The sequence below is a fragment of the Haematobia irritans genome, chromosome 3 (genome assembly GCF_050003625.1).
Source record: "Haematobia irritans isolate KBUSLIRL chromosome 3, ASM5000362v1, whole genome shotgun sequence".
Lineage (NCBI taxonomy): Eukaryota > Metazoa > Arthropoda > Insecta > Diptera > Muscidae > Haematobia > Haematobia irritans.
Genome location: NC_134399.1, coordinates 123,063,362 through 123,078,856, shown reverse-complemented (window position 1 = coordinate 123,078,856; position 15,495 = coordinate 123,063,362). Strand labels below are relative to the sequence as shown.

At 29.6% G+C, this 15,495-nt stretch overlaps 1 protein-coding gene across 1 annotated transcript in view; it reads right to left on the bottom strand.

The window, feature by feature from the left end:
• LOC142231166 (uncharacterized) overlaps positions 1-15,495 on the bottom strand; it is a 329,286-nt gene that overhangs the window by 163,315 nt on the left and 150,476 nt on the right. The gene's annotated exons all lie outside the window — the stretch shown is intronic.

Here is a 15,495-nt window from a genome sequence, read left to right as displayed (position 1 = left end):
GGATTTTTTGATGTTTTCGTCGATAACCACATCTTTTGGGCGTTCACAGTCCTCCGTCCTCATTTCACCACGCTTGAATTTTGCATACCAATCAATTATTGTTGATTTCCCTGGGGCAGAGTCCGGAAACTCATTATCAAGCCAAGTTTTTGCTTCCACCGTATTTTTTCCCTGCAGAAAACAGTATTTTATCCTTTTTTTCCGTAGGTTAGGTTAGGTTAAAGTGACAGCCCGATTAAGTTTCAGGCACAGAGCTTCCGCATATCCAAATATTGATGAATGATATGACCAACACGTTCCTTTGTTATCTTTGAGGCCTCTGCTATCTCGATCAACTTCATTTTACGGTCATTCAAAATCATTTTGTGGATTTTTTGATGTTTTCGTCGATAACCACATCTTTTGGGCGTTCACAGTCCTCCGTCCTCATTTCACCACGCTTGAATTTTGCATACCAATCAATTATTGTTGATTTCCCTGGGGCAGAGTCCGGAAACTCATTATCAAGCCAAGTTTTTGCTTCCACCGTATTTTTTCCCTGCAGAAAACAGTATTTTATCCTTTTTTTCCATTTTTTTCACAACAACAAAAGTTGCTTCACAAAAGACGCTCTATCTCACTAACTAATTGACTTACAGACGTCAAATTTTGACATGAATCATTTGAAGGTTGGTACTATAATATGTATAATAATAAAAATAATATGCATTTAATACTAGCGACGCCATCAATGGTCAGACCGGGGACTGATTGGTGGGGAAATTCTTCGCACTCGAGTGAGAGGCTTTTCCCGCTTTAAGTATTAAAAACGGCTTTTGTTTCCCTCCACTTTCCTGGAATAGATGCTAAGTTGATACAACATATTTAAATCGCCCGCCTGAGTAACATCAGATCCGGGTGATTTGAAAGGTCCAAAACTATTTAGAGCCCATTTCATTATATATTCCGATATAATTTCCCCGATAGGAAATGACCGCTAAGCCTCTGTGGCATCGCCAGAATATGGTTCAACTGTCTGATTCCCTGGAAAATATATGTCTAATAGTATCTCCAGCGGTTCCTCATTGGACATTGTGCAATTGCCCTTCGATCTTTTTAATGGAACCTGGAGAGGAGTTAGTGGACTTCAGTAGTTCCATACTGCTACAGTAATCATTCCAAGACTTGTGCTAAGCCCTATTCTCTATTTTCAAAATGTGTGGAAATTCAAAGGTACTGAGGCACACATATATAATATGGTCCAAGATTCTGTCTCCCGGTGATTCAGTTTTTTAGATATCCAGACAATATAGTCCGATTATACCCTGGTGTATATCCCCCTGATGACCATAAAAAGGATGGCCAGACTAAGGACACGAGTTCTATCTTTCGCAGTTTAAGCGTCAAATGAAATTTGGATGTTAAGACTTCGTTTGGTGTATCGCTATTATTGAAAGGAGTACATCCTTGTTTCCGGATTTGCTCCAAAGCCAGATAAGAGATCACATAATTTCGGTTTCGAGAGGTACCAGGTTATCTTCCACAGATTCGTTACCAACATTACTTTTATCCCTGGTAAATATTAATTATTGTAGGTTTTTGAATTTTCGGGAAAAATTTTATTTCAGATTAAACATATTTTTTTAAACTACGTTATGATGTTTTAAATGCAACAAACTTGATGTCGTAGAATTCGGTCAAAATTTTAAGCGTAAGAATTATTTTCTGGTTGTATCTTAAAATGATTTTCAGGTTATATCTTAAGAACGAGCTATTTTAGTTACTTGCTCCAAGTCTTTCGGCATTAGTGATGACAACTTGATCGATCTGTTTTGCGAAGATGCTGGGATCGGCCTGAGTTTTTCTACGGAACAACTATTTTCTATTGGCATGTGATAACCCTGGTACGGCCGAAGAAATATCGTATGGCAGTATTACACTATTCGCACTCGACTATAAAAGTAGATCTTCTAAAATTTTTCTGAAATAGTCTGAGTGAGTTAGATTAACGCTCCAAGACATTACCACATTATCACGGAATGTCAGCCGAAATAATCCGCATAATATAACTTTGTGACTTCATCAACCTCACTTTTATTCTTATTCAAAGACTACACCCTCTATCGCATATAGATTTGATCTTTTGTATGCATTTAAAATGACATCATAGAATTATTAATCTATAAACTATATCCAAATCTATATTTTAGGTGTCTACTCATTAGCACAAAATTTCTCATTCTCCACGTATCAATTCTTATATGGTTTGATGTCTGCTAATCAAAGACATCAATGGTTCAATTGGCGAATATGTCGATTTATTATTTTACTAAAATGGTGATGACTAAATTTCATGCATCCATTGATTTCCTTAATGATTCATGATCATGATACTTGAATTGCTCCTCTGCATTAAATCTTTGCAAATGACGTAATTTTAAAATAAAACAATGCATTCAAAAAAAAAAAAATTAAAAAAAAAACAATTCACAAATCAAGTTCGCCAATTGGACATGCCAAAATTAAATCTATTTTTGATTATCAAACTAAAAGTTAGAGGTTGAACTAAGAAATTTATTGAAAAGCTGGAGATTGAAATATAGAAATTAAATATCTCCCACTTTAATTATGCCCAATTGAGACTAATTCATTTAATTGTTAGGCCATTAGAGACTAAAACTAAAAAAAAAACTTTTGAAATATGTCGAACAATAGGTTATTCTGATTATTATACCCTCCACCATAGGATGGGGGTATATTAACATGTCCGCATGTCCGTCCGTCCGTCCGTCTGTTAAAATCACGCTAACTTCCGAACGAAACAAGCTATCGACTTGAAACTTGGCACAAGTAGTTGTCATTGACGTAGGTCGGATGGTATTGCAAATGGGCCATATCGGTGCACTTTTACGTATAGCCCCCATATAAACGGACCCCCAAATTTGGCTTGCGATTGCTCTAAGAGAAGCAAATTTCATCCGATCCGGCTGAAATTTGGTACATGGTGTTGGTATATGGTCTCTAACGACCATGCAAAAATTGGTCCATATCGGTCCACTTTTACGTATAGCCCCCATATATAAACGGACCCCCAAATTTGGCTTGCGATTGGTCTAAGAGAAACAAATTTCATCCGATCCGGCTGAAATTTGGTACATGGTGGTAGTATATGGTCTCTAACAACCATACAGAAATTGGTCCATATCGGTCCATAATTACATATAGCCCCCATATAAACCGATCACCCGATTTGGCTTGCGGAGCCTCTAAGAGAACCACATTTCATCCGATCCGGCTGAAATTTGGTACATGGTGTTAGTATATGGTCTCTAACATCCATGCAAAAATTGGTCCATATCGGTCCATAATTATATATAGCCCCCATATAAACCGATCCCCCGATTTGGCTTGCGGAGCCTCTAAGAGGAGCAAAATTCATCCGATCCGGTTGAAATTTGGTACGTGGTGCAAAAATTGGTTCATATCGGTCCATAATTATATATAGCCCGGCTGAAATTTGGTACATGGTGTTGGTATATGTTCTCTAATGACCATGCAAAAATTGGTCCACATCATAGTTATATATAGCCCCCATATAAACCGATCCCCAGATTTGACCTCTGGAGCCTCTTAGAGAAGCAAATTTCATCCGATCCGGCTGAAATTTGGTACATGGTATTAGTATATGGTCTCTAACAACCATGCAAAAATTGGTCCATATCGGTCCATAATTATATATAGCCCCCCATATAAACCGATCCCCAGATTTGACCTCCGGAGCCTCTTAGAGGAGCAAAATTCATCCGATCCGGTTGAAATTTGGTACGTGGTGCAAAAATTGGTTCATATCGGTCCATAATTATATATAGCCCCCATATAAACCGATCCTCAGATTTGACCTCCCGAACCTCTTGCAGGAGCAAAATTTATCCGATTCAGTTGAAATTTGGTACGTGATGTTAGTATATGGTCTTTAACAACCATGCCAAAATTGGTCCGTATCGGTCCATAATTATATATAGGCCCCATATAAACCGGTCCCCAGATTTGTCCTCCGGAGCCTCTTGGAGGAGCAAAATTTATCTGATCCGGTTGAAATTTGGAACGTGGTGTTAGTATGTGGTCTCTAACAAACACACAAGAATTGGTCCATATCGGTCCATAATTATATATAGCTCCCATATAAACCGTTCTCCAGATTTGGTCTCCGGAGTCTCTTGGAGAAGCAAAATTCATCCGATCCGGTTGAAATTTGGAACGTGGTGTTAGTATGTGGTCTCTAACAAACACGCATAAATTGGTCCATATCGGTGCATAATTATATATAGCCCCCATATAAACCGGTCCCCAGATTTGTCCTCCGGAGCCTCTTGGAGGAGCACAATTCATCCGATCCGGTTGAAATTTGGAACGTGGTGTTAGTATGTGGTCTCTAACACACACTCAAGAATTGGTCCATAATTATATGTAGCTGCCATATAAACCGTTCTCTAGATTTGGTCTCCGGAGTCTCTTGGAGAAGCAAAATTCATCCGATCCGGTTGAAATTTGCAACGTGGTGTCAGTATGTGGCCGCTAATAACCATGTCAAATTTGGTCCATATCGGTCTATAGTTATATATAGCCGATCTCCAATCACACAAAAATTGGTCCATATCGGTCCGTAATCATGGTTGCCACTCGAGCCAAAAATAATCTACCAAAATTTTATTTCTATAGAAAATTTTGTCAAACTTTATTTCTATAGAAAATTTTGGCAAAATTTTATTTCTATAAAAAATTTTGGCAAAATTTTATTTCTATAGAAAATGTTGTCAAAATTTTAATTCTATAGAGAATGTTGTCAACATTTTATTTCTATAGAAAATTTTGACAAAATTTTATTTCTATAGAAAATTTTGACAAAATTTTATTTCTATAGAAAATATTGACAAAATTTTATTTCTATAGAAAATTTTGTCCAAATTCTACTTCTATAGAAAATGTTGTCAAAATTTTATTTCTATAGAAACTTTTATCAAAATTCTATTTCTCTAGAAACTTTTATCAAAATTTTATTTCTATAGAAAATTTTGTCAAATTTAATTATATACTTATTTAATCGGTTTTTTTAGTTTAATCTATACTACATATTTTTTCAGAATTATTAAAGTCATGTTGACTTTAGGCAAACAAAATTTCCTTTCAGCTCAGTGTTTCCAGCGACAATTTTCGATTTGCCCTACAAGGCCAAAAACAGTTCCATACCTTCCCCTAAATTCCAAAAAATGTTACCCTACAATATGTTTCGTTAAATTTAAACAACAATTACAAAAAATGTGGTTCTATGTGTTTTACTATCTTAAAACATATGAAAATGCAATGTATATTACGAAAAAATAAATTTTGTATTCAGTCTTTTAAAAATTCATTAATCTCGAAAATAATACAGTTCCTTAGAGATATAAAGTTTATTTAGATATGTAGTCTCTCATTTGAATCTCAAAAAGTCTCTGTTGTCGATCTATTGCAAATACTTCATGTTCGGCAAAGAACATACTAGGATGTACTTCACATTTTCTCATCAAATTTGTAGACCAATTAATTTATTCTTTCCAATCAATGGTTTCCGAAGACATTTTGCTCGAAAATAAATAAACTAATAACAAAACCATAATTTCAAAAAAAAAATTACAAACTTTTTTTAACCATTTTTCGCTGGAGAATATTTTTATTTAATCTTCTTCAATTGGTGAATATACTCGTATGTGTATTTTGCAACGAAACATTAACGTTGTCTTGCCAGCTTCTAATGAAAACGCTAGCAAAAACTGGCGGCGAACATAACTTGTTTCGTTCCCAAGAGCCATCAAACTGCAAAAATTATTAAAAATTGTATTTGGAAAAGTCTGCCCATAGGTCCCTACAAAACGCAAAATACTAGAAATTTTCCCTGCTTCTGCAAACACTATTTCAACTTGATGTCAGAAAAATGCGTCTTCTACGATAAGCAAAAAACGCATTCGTATTTTAAGGACAAGAAATCTTTGGCCTCAGGATAATATTCTTTTCAGTGTAGTATCAGTCCATTGTGATACCACAAGTGGTGGACTTCAATCAATGAGCACCTAACAAGGGAGAAACAAGAACTTTTTTTAACATTTCTAACTTAAATTCAATTTTTTTATGGATTTTAATAACTTAATAAATTAATTGATACAATGCGATTTTCAATTATATTTATAATTGAAAGAAAAAAAAAATTGGTTTTAATTCTTAATTAGTTTAATCATTTAACTTCAACTTGTTAATTGGAAATATATTCAAATTTTTTGTCCATTAAGTTTAAAGTGTATTAACCCTGCTTTTAATGACATACACACCAGAAAAAAATTAAAAAAAAAATAATAAATAAATTCCAACCAAAATAACCTTTATAACCTATAATAACCTTTATTTGATAAGTTGTGTATAAAAACCAAAAGCTAGCACATACTTAATTCCCATCCCATTTAAAAAATGTTCCATGTTCCATTCGTATTAAATTTCTTCAGGGGACTAACAAAACCAAATGTAAAATGCTTTTTTAATTAAAAATCTCAACTGGATACATTGTTATCGACATTAGCTAATAAGAGCAACCATTTAGCTGAAATACATCTCAATGTTAGATTCGAACAATGGCCATAAGAGAAAAAAAATTGTACTCTAGATTCAATTCAAGGCTACATATTTTCCTTCACATATTGCGTTAGCCATGTCTATAGATTTTTTAGCAAAGATTTATGGCCCCCAAATCATGTTGAATTTCTGCGGCGAATTTCAATTGCTGAACTATACAACCTGCGCAAAATTTTTTTGTTTTGTCTTCACCTTACAATAGAATCAATGGGAGGTTATTTATTGCCTCGACATTTATTTTGTTATTTAGCGTTGTTGTTTTTTTTTTTGTTTTCCCAATTTCTTTCCTTTTTTTGCCTGCTCAACATTTTGCTATTGTCGTCGTGATGATTATCTAATGACAGATCAAATGCATTTTAAGTTTAACTTTGGCGGAAATTTTTATTTATTGGAATTTAAGGTGTATACATTTGGGATTAACATTAATTTTAAATGGAGTAAATGACAACCTTTTCTATAGAAATATTATTTCGACAAATTTTTCTATAGAAATAAAATTTTGACAAAATTTTCTATAAAAATAAAAAATTTGACAAAATTTTCTATAGACATAATTTTTTTTTAAATTGTCTAAAAAAATAAAATGATGACAAAATTTTCTATAGAAATAAAATGCTGACAATATTTTCTATAGAAATAAACTTTTGACAACATTTTCTATAGGAATATAATTTTGACAAAATTTTTATATAAATAAAATTTTGACAAAATTTTCTATAGGGATAGAAAATAAAAAAAAAATAAAATTTTGCCAACACTTTCTGTAGAAAAAAACTTTTGACAAATTTTTCTACAAAAATAAAATTTAGACTAAATTTTCTATAGAAATAAAATTTTCAAAAAAATCTACAGAAATAAAATTTTACAATTTTTTCTATAAAAAAATTTTCTACAAAAATAAAATTTTGCCAACCTTTTCTATGAAAAAATTTTGACAATTTTTTCTATAGAAATAAAATTTTGACAAAATTTTCTATAGAAATAAAATTTTGTAAATTTTTCTATAAAACAAAACTTTGCAAAATTTTCTATAGAATTAAAACTTTGACAACATTTTCTATAGAAATAAAATTTTGACAACATTTTCTATAGAACTAAAATTTTGATAACATTTTTTGATAAAAAAAAATTCTATTTTTCTATAGAAATAAAATGTTGACAAAATTTTCTATAGAAATAAGGAAGGTTCAAGTGTGGTTCATTGTTGGGTTTAATGAACTGCCTGAATTTATTCTGATAATTGGTTGATAGTTTTGCTGCAAGTAGAGGATGCTGATGAGGAATGTGGTAATTCCGAAACGTGCGTCCATCCAACCATCTTGCAGTCTATAGGGCTTTGCCCAAATAAATTTGACAAACATTCTTTCCCTCTGTTGGTTAAACTACACTTGTAGTTTAGTCAATGTATGGTTTTAAGCTGCAATAAAAAACAACAACAATGCTTAAAGAACGGAACCAACAATAACAAAACAAAAAGAATGGAAATAAAATTTTGACGAAATTTCTATAGAAACAAAATTTTTTAAAAATTTTCTTAAAAAAGAAAAATAAAATTTTGACAAAATTTTCTATAGAAATAAAATTATACCAACATTTTCTATAGAAATAAAATTTTGACAAAATTTTCTATAGAAATAAAATTTTGACAAAATTTCTATACATATACATTTTTTTAAAAATTTTCTATAGAAATAAAATTTTGAAAAAAAATTTTCTATAGAAATAAAATTTGGCAAAATTTTCTATAGAAATAAAATTTTGACAAAATTTTCTATAGAAATAAAATTTTGACAAAATTTTCTATAGAAATGAAATTTTGACAAAATTTTCTATAGAAATAAAATTTTGCCAATATTTTCTATAGAAATAAAATGTTGACTATATTTTCTATAAAAATACAATTTTGTAAAAATTTTCCATAGAAATAAAATTTTGAAAAAATTTTCCATAGAAATAAAATTTTCTATAGAAATAAAATTTTGACAAAATTTTCTACAGAAATAAAATTTTGACAAAATTTTCTATAGAAATAAAATTTTTACAAAATTTCTAAATTTTCTACAAAAATAAAATGTTGACAAAATTTTCTACAGAAATAAAATTTTTCCAGCATTTTCTATAGAAATAAAATGTTGACAATATTTTCTATAAAAATAAAATTTTCTATAGAAATAAAATTTTGACAAACTTTCCTATAGAAATACAATTTTGACAAAATTTTCTATTGATATAAATTTTTGACAAAATTTTCTATAGAAATAAAATTTTTATATTACATGTTAGCCTGATACCGAAACAGGCAATTGACGTCCAAATGCATTATATCTAATTATACAATTATTTTTCGAGCTTTATGGACAGATATAGATTAAGGAACATGGTTAATAGAGCCATTGAAAAGAAAACGCCAGAGATTTGTATCTGGCGTTTTCTTTTCAATGGCTCTATTAACCATGTTCCTTAATCTATATCTGTCCATAAAGCTCGAAAAATAATTGTATAAGTTGAAATAAGATTTTGACAAAATTTGCTATAGAAATAAAATTTTCTATAAAAATAAAATTTTGTCAAAATTTTCTATAGAGATAAAATTTTGTCAAAATTTTCTATTGAACTAAAATTTTGACAAAATTTTCCATAGAAATAAAATGTTGACAAAGTTTTCTATAAAAATGAAGTTTTGACGAAATTTTCTATAGAAAAAAATGTTGATAAAATTTTCTACAGAAATAAAAGAAATTGGCAAAATTTTCTATAAAAATAAAATTTTGACAAAATTTGAAAAACAATTTTACAGAAATAAAATTTTGCAAATTTTTCTATAAAACAAAACATTGACAAAAATTCTATAGAAATAATATTTTGACAAAATTATCTATAGAAATAAAATTTCGACAAAATTTCTATAGAAATAAAATTTTGACAAAATTTTCTATAGAAATAAAATTTCGACAAAATTTTCTATACAAAAAATTTTGAAAAAAATTTCTACGAAATAAAATTTTGAAAAAAATTTCTAAGAAATAAAATTTTGCAAATTTTTCTATAAAACAAAAATTTGACAAAATTTTCTATAGAAATAAAATTTTGACAAAATTTCTATAGAAATATTTTTTTTTTAATTTTCTAAAAAAAAAAAATAAAATTTTGCCAACATTTTCTTAGAAATAAAATTTTGACAAAATTTTCTATAGAAATAAAATTTTGACAAAATTTCTATAGACATACATTTTTTTAAAAATTTTCTAAAAATCTTGACAAAATTTTCTATAAAAATAAAGTTTTGAAAAAATTTTCCATAGAAATAAAATTTTCTATAGAAATAAAATGTTGGCAAAATTTTGTCTAGAAATAAAATTTTGACAAAATTTTCTATAGAAATACAATTTTGACAAAATTTTCTATTGATATAAAATTGTGACAAAGTTTTTCTATAGAAATAAAATTTTGACGAAATTTTCTATAGAAATAAAATTTTTTTCAAAATTTTCAATAGAAATAAAATTTTGACAAAATTTTCCATAGAAATAAAATTTTCTATAGAAAAAATGTTGACAAAGTCTTATATAGAAATGAAATTTTGACGAAATTTTCTATAGAAAAAAAAGTTGATAAAATTTTCTACAGAAATAAAAGAAATTGGCAAAATTTTCTATAGAAATAAAATCTTGACAAAATTTTGTATATTTTTTATAGAAATGAAATTTTCACGAAATTTGCTATAGAAAAAAAATGTTGATAAAATTTTCTATAGAAATAAAATTTTGACAAAATTTTCTATTGAAATAACATTTTAACAAAATTTTCTACAAAAATAAAGTTTTGACAACATTTTCTAAAGAAATAAAATTTTGACAAAATTTTCTAAAGAAATAAAATTTTGACAAAATTTTCTATAGAAATAAAATTTTGAAAAATTTTTCTATAGAAATAAAATTTTGACAAAATTTTCTATAGAAATAAAATTTTGACAAAATTCTTTATAGAAATAAAATTTTGACAAAATTCTCTATAGAAATAAAATTTTGACAAAATTTTCTATAGAAATAAAATTTTGACAAAATTTTCTATAAATATACAATTTTGACAAAAATTTTCCATAGAAATAAAATTTTTACAACATTTTCTATAGAAATAAAATTTTTACAAAATTTTCTATAGAAATAAAATTTTTATAAAATTTTCTATAGAAATAAAATTTTTAAAAAAATGTATATATAACTAAAACTTTGTCACTTTGTGCTTATTTTTAAAACATCAATATTGTGTCGATGTTTTTATAATACTTTGATAGTCATTTTCATTTCAGTATCTAATATTTGATTTGCAATACTTACGCATTAGTTAAGCACTTAATTTGACAATTCAACTTACCTGCAAAAGAAAGAATAATAAAAAATTAATAATTGGTTTAAAACAAAATTTTAAATACAACATTTTAAATAACGAACATTAGTTTTTATAGTTATTTAAAATGTCTAAGAAGAAAAGTTAAACCTCCTGGTCTCAAATAAAAACGATTCCTTACATGCCTCTGGTGTTCTTTGAACAAGCAAACATGTGAGGCCAATTAAATCCTCATTTTAGTACTAACATAAAACTATAAATTTCCTCTACAAGTTTTTCAAATCACGTCCCGTAATTTTCCACATTTTACACAAATAAAATCTTGTTAATTTTGCAAACCAAAAAAAAATGTTTAACTTGTTTTATTTTGAGGAATTTAAGCTATCATTAAAAAATCGTTAAAAAAATAAAAAAGCTAAATTTAAAAATGGCAACTGTTTTTTTTTTCTTTTTTTTAATTTAAGTAAAGTGTTTTGTGATTTGAAGTTTATTTGTTGCTCTTATCATCACCGCTTGGTTGCTGCAACATGATTACAAAAATCGACATCGACACTCGCACACAAAGCAAAAAGTGCAACCAGCGAAAAAAATTGAAACTGCAACAGAAGTCTATGCTGAAGTGGTACTGGCATCATAACATCTGTTTATGGGAAAAGTAGTCTCGAAATGAAAGCTCGTCTGTCTCTTGATACAACTGTCTATGAAGTGTTTTTTTCTATTTCATTTTTTTTGTTTTTTTTTTTCAATAAAACTTTGTTTCTGTTAGTATCAATATTGTGGTTGAAGTTTTTACACCTATAAAAAATATATAGGTTTTTATTTTATATTTATGATATTTGTATTCGAATTTTATAACCTAACGAATTTTTTATATTTATATTTTATATTTTTTAACAATTTCTAAGAAACCTTACAAAGAAATTTTTCATATTTTTATTAAAACACCAGTGTGTTGTACACAATTGTTAAATTATTTCATCAAATTGAAATTGTAACAGTCATGATATAGATAACCACGAATGCCAAATAAAAAGCCAATCGATTGGGCTAAAGCTCTAAATGAATCATAAAATTAAACCAAATTTTTCATAGCTGTTTATTGATCTAAAAAGCTTCTAGATTTCAATGGATCGTTAAACTTCTTTTGAAGTGAATATTAAGTCCATCTGTAGGAGAACTATTTTGGATGTACCTGCTATAAAATCCTTTGACTCTGTGTTCCTTAACCCGAAAACGCTCAGCAACTGCCGCAAATCTTTCAATGATATGGCTGAGCAGTACAATATCCACCTAATATGGGTGACAGGAACATACCAGGGATGAGTTAACAAGCCTAGGAACTTCCTTACACATTCCAGGGGAACTAGAATCTGTTGGTATACCTCTGGCTACCTGTATGATTGGTTTAATTAAAAGCTGATTCAATTTGCAAGGTTATAATTCCTATGTATTTTCTCCATTAAAAGTTATTTTATTTGTATCCCACCCATATCTACACTAAAGACCAGTGTTGCCACTTTTGGTGAGTTTCTTTCATGGAAGGGGGCGACATTTTTAAATTGGGCACTAGCTGGATAATTTAAACAAAATTGGGAATTTTTATTATGATTTTTTGATTTTTGAGGTAGGCCCCAGAGTATAACAAATTGAGCATGTGGAATAGAAATGGAATTTTTGAAAGTAGAGAGTCCATGAGATTAGGTCCAAGGAAGTCTTACAGAAACAAGTATATATGACCGTAAGTTCGGCCAGGACGAATCTTATGTACCCTCCACCATGGATTGCGTAGAAACTTCTACGAAAGACTGTCATCTACAATCGAATTACTTGGGTTGTGGTATCTTAAATCGTTTTCTAAATTGTGAGTTAGTCCATACGTGGTATATATTAGATGCGTACACAGAAAAAAATATCACCAAAATATTTCCAATTAAAAAGTTAATTGAAGTTGAACATTTTTTCAATTAATAAATTAATTGATACAATTAACTTTTTAATCATGATAGAAACATTAAGTTAATTAAGTCAATGATTGAAAATTTTAAAATTTGTAATTAAAAAATTAATTGATACAATTAACTTTTTAATCAAATTCGGAAGACTAATTCAGTTAAAACAAGTATATACGGCCGTAAGTTCGGCCAGGCCGAAGCTTATGTACCCTCCATCATGGATTGCGTAGAAACTTCTTCTAAACACTGCCATCCACAATCGAATTACTTAAGTTGCGGTAACGCTTGCCGATGGCAAGGTATCTTAAAACCTCCTACCACCATCTTCTGAATTGTATGTAAGTCCATACGTGGTATATATTAAATCAAAAAGATCGATCCAATACGTATATAATTCAGTTTGACAAAGTAGACATAAAATTTTGACAAAATTTTCTACAGAAATAAAATTTTAACAAAATTTTCTATAGAAATAAAATTTTCACAAAATTTTCTATAGAAATAAAAATTTTGACAAAATATTCTATAGAAAGAAAATTTTGACAAAAATTTCTACAGAAATAAAATTTTAACAAAATGTTCTATAGAAATAAACTTTTGACAAAATTTTCTATAGAAATAAAATCTTGGTAGATTATTTGTGGCTCGAGTGGCAACCATGATTATGAACCGAATAAAATTTGAACAAAATTTTCTATAAAAATAAAATTTTGACAAAGATGAAAATTTTATTATGAACCGAATAAAATTTTAACAAAATTTTCTCTAGAAATAAAATTTTGACAAAATTTTCTATAGAAATAAAATTTTGACAAAATTTTCTATAGAAATAAAATTTTGGTAGATTATTTTTGGCTCGAGTGGCAACCATGATTATGAAACGATATAGGCCAATTTTTGTGTGATTGGACCAATTTTGTTATGGTTGTTAGCGACCATATACTAACACCACGTTCCTAATTTGAACCGGATCGGATGAATTTTGCTCCTCCAAGAGACTCCGGAGGTCAAATCTGGAGAACGTTTTATATGGGGGCTATATATAATTATGGACCGATATGGACCAATTCTGGCACGGTTGTTAAAGATCATAACTAACACCATGTTCCAAATTACAACCGGCTTGGATGAAATTTGCTTCTCTTGGAGACTTCGCAAGCCAAATCTGGGGATCGGTTTATATGGGGGCTATATATAATTATGAACCGATGTGGACCAATTTTTGCATGATTGTTAGAGACCATATACCAACATCATGTACCAAATTTCAGCCAGATCGGATGAAATTTGCTTCTCTTTGAGGCTCCGCAGGCAAAATCTGGGGATCGGTTTATATGGGGGTTATATATAATTATGGACCGATGTGGACCAATTTTTGCATGATTGTTAGAGACCATATACCAACACCATGTACCAAATTTCAGCCGGATCGGATGAAATATGCTTCTTTTAGAGGCTCCACAAACCAAATCTGGGGATCGGTTTATATGGGGGCTATATATATAAGGACCGATATGGTCCAATTTTTGCATGGTTGTTAGAGACCATATACCAACACCATGTACCAAATTTCAGCCGGATCGGATGAAATATGCTTCTGTTAGAGGCTCCACAAGCCAAATCTGAGGGTCCCTTTATATGGGAGCTATACGTAAAAGTGGACCGATATGGCCCATTTTCAATACCGTCCGACCTACATCGATAACAACTACTTGTGCCAAGTTTCAAGTCGATAGCTTGTTTCGTTCGGAAGTTAGCGTGATTTCAACAGACGGACGGACGGACGGACATGGTTAGATCGACTCAGAATTTCACCACGACCCACAATATATATACTTTATGGGGTCTTAGAGCAATATTTCGATGTGTTACAAACGGAATGACAAAGTTAATATACCCCCATCCTATGATGGAGGGTATAAAAAGTGCTGATTTGTTTTAAATTTTTAATTAAAAATGCATTTCAAACAATCATTTGTTAATCCAAATAAAAACTCTAAGCCAATTCAGAAAGTAATTAAAAATAGTTTCCTTTTTTAATTAATAAATTAATTGAGTTTTGCAATCAACATCAATTAAATTTTTAATTGGATCAATTAAAAAATTAATTGAAATTTGCTGAAAAAATCAATTCATTTTTTAATCAAGAAGTTTTTCTATGCCCAATTAAAACTGTGATTGATACTATCATTTTCGTGATTGAAGACATTTCAATTAAAAAATTAATTGGATCAATTAATTTGGTGATTGAATCAGAAAAAAAAATTTTTGTGTGTAGGTAAGTCTACAAATAATTACGAATCGATATGGACTTTTGAACGGTACGTCGGGAGCCAGAATTGAAATATGGGGGTCGCTTATATGGGGCCTATATACAATTATGAATTTGATATGGACCAATTTTTGTGTGATAAGGGATCGATTTATCTGAGGGCTAAATATAACTATAGACCGATATGGACCTAGTTAGGTCAATGATTGTTAAAGGCCATATACTAGCACAATGTACCATATTTCAACTGACTCGGATGAAATTTGCTCCTCCAAGAGGCTCCAA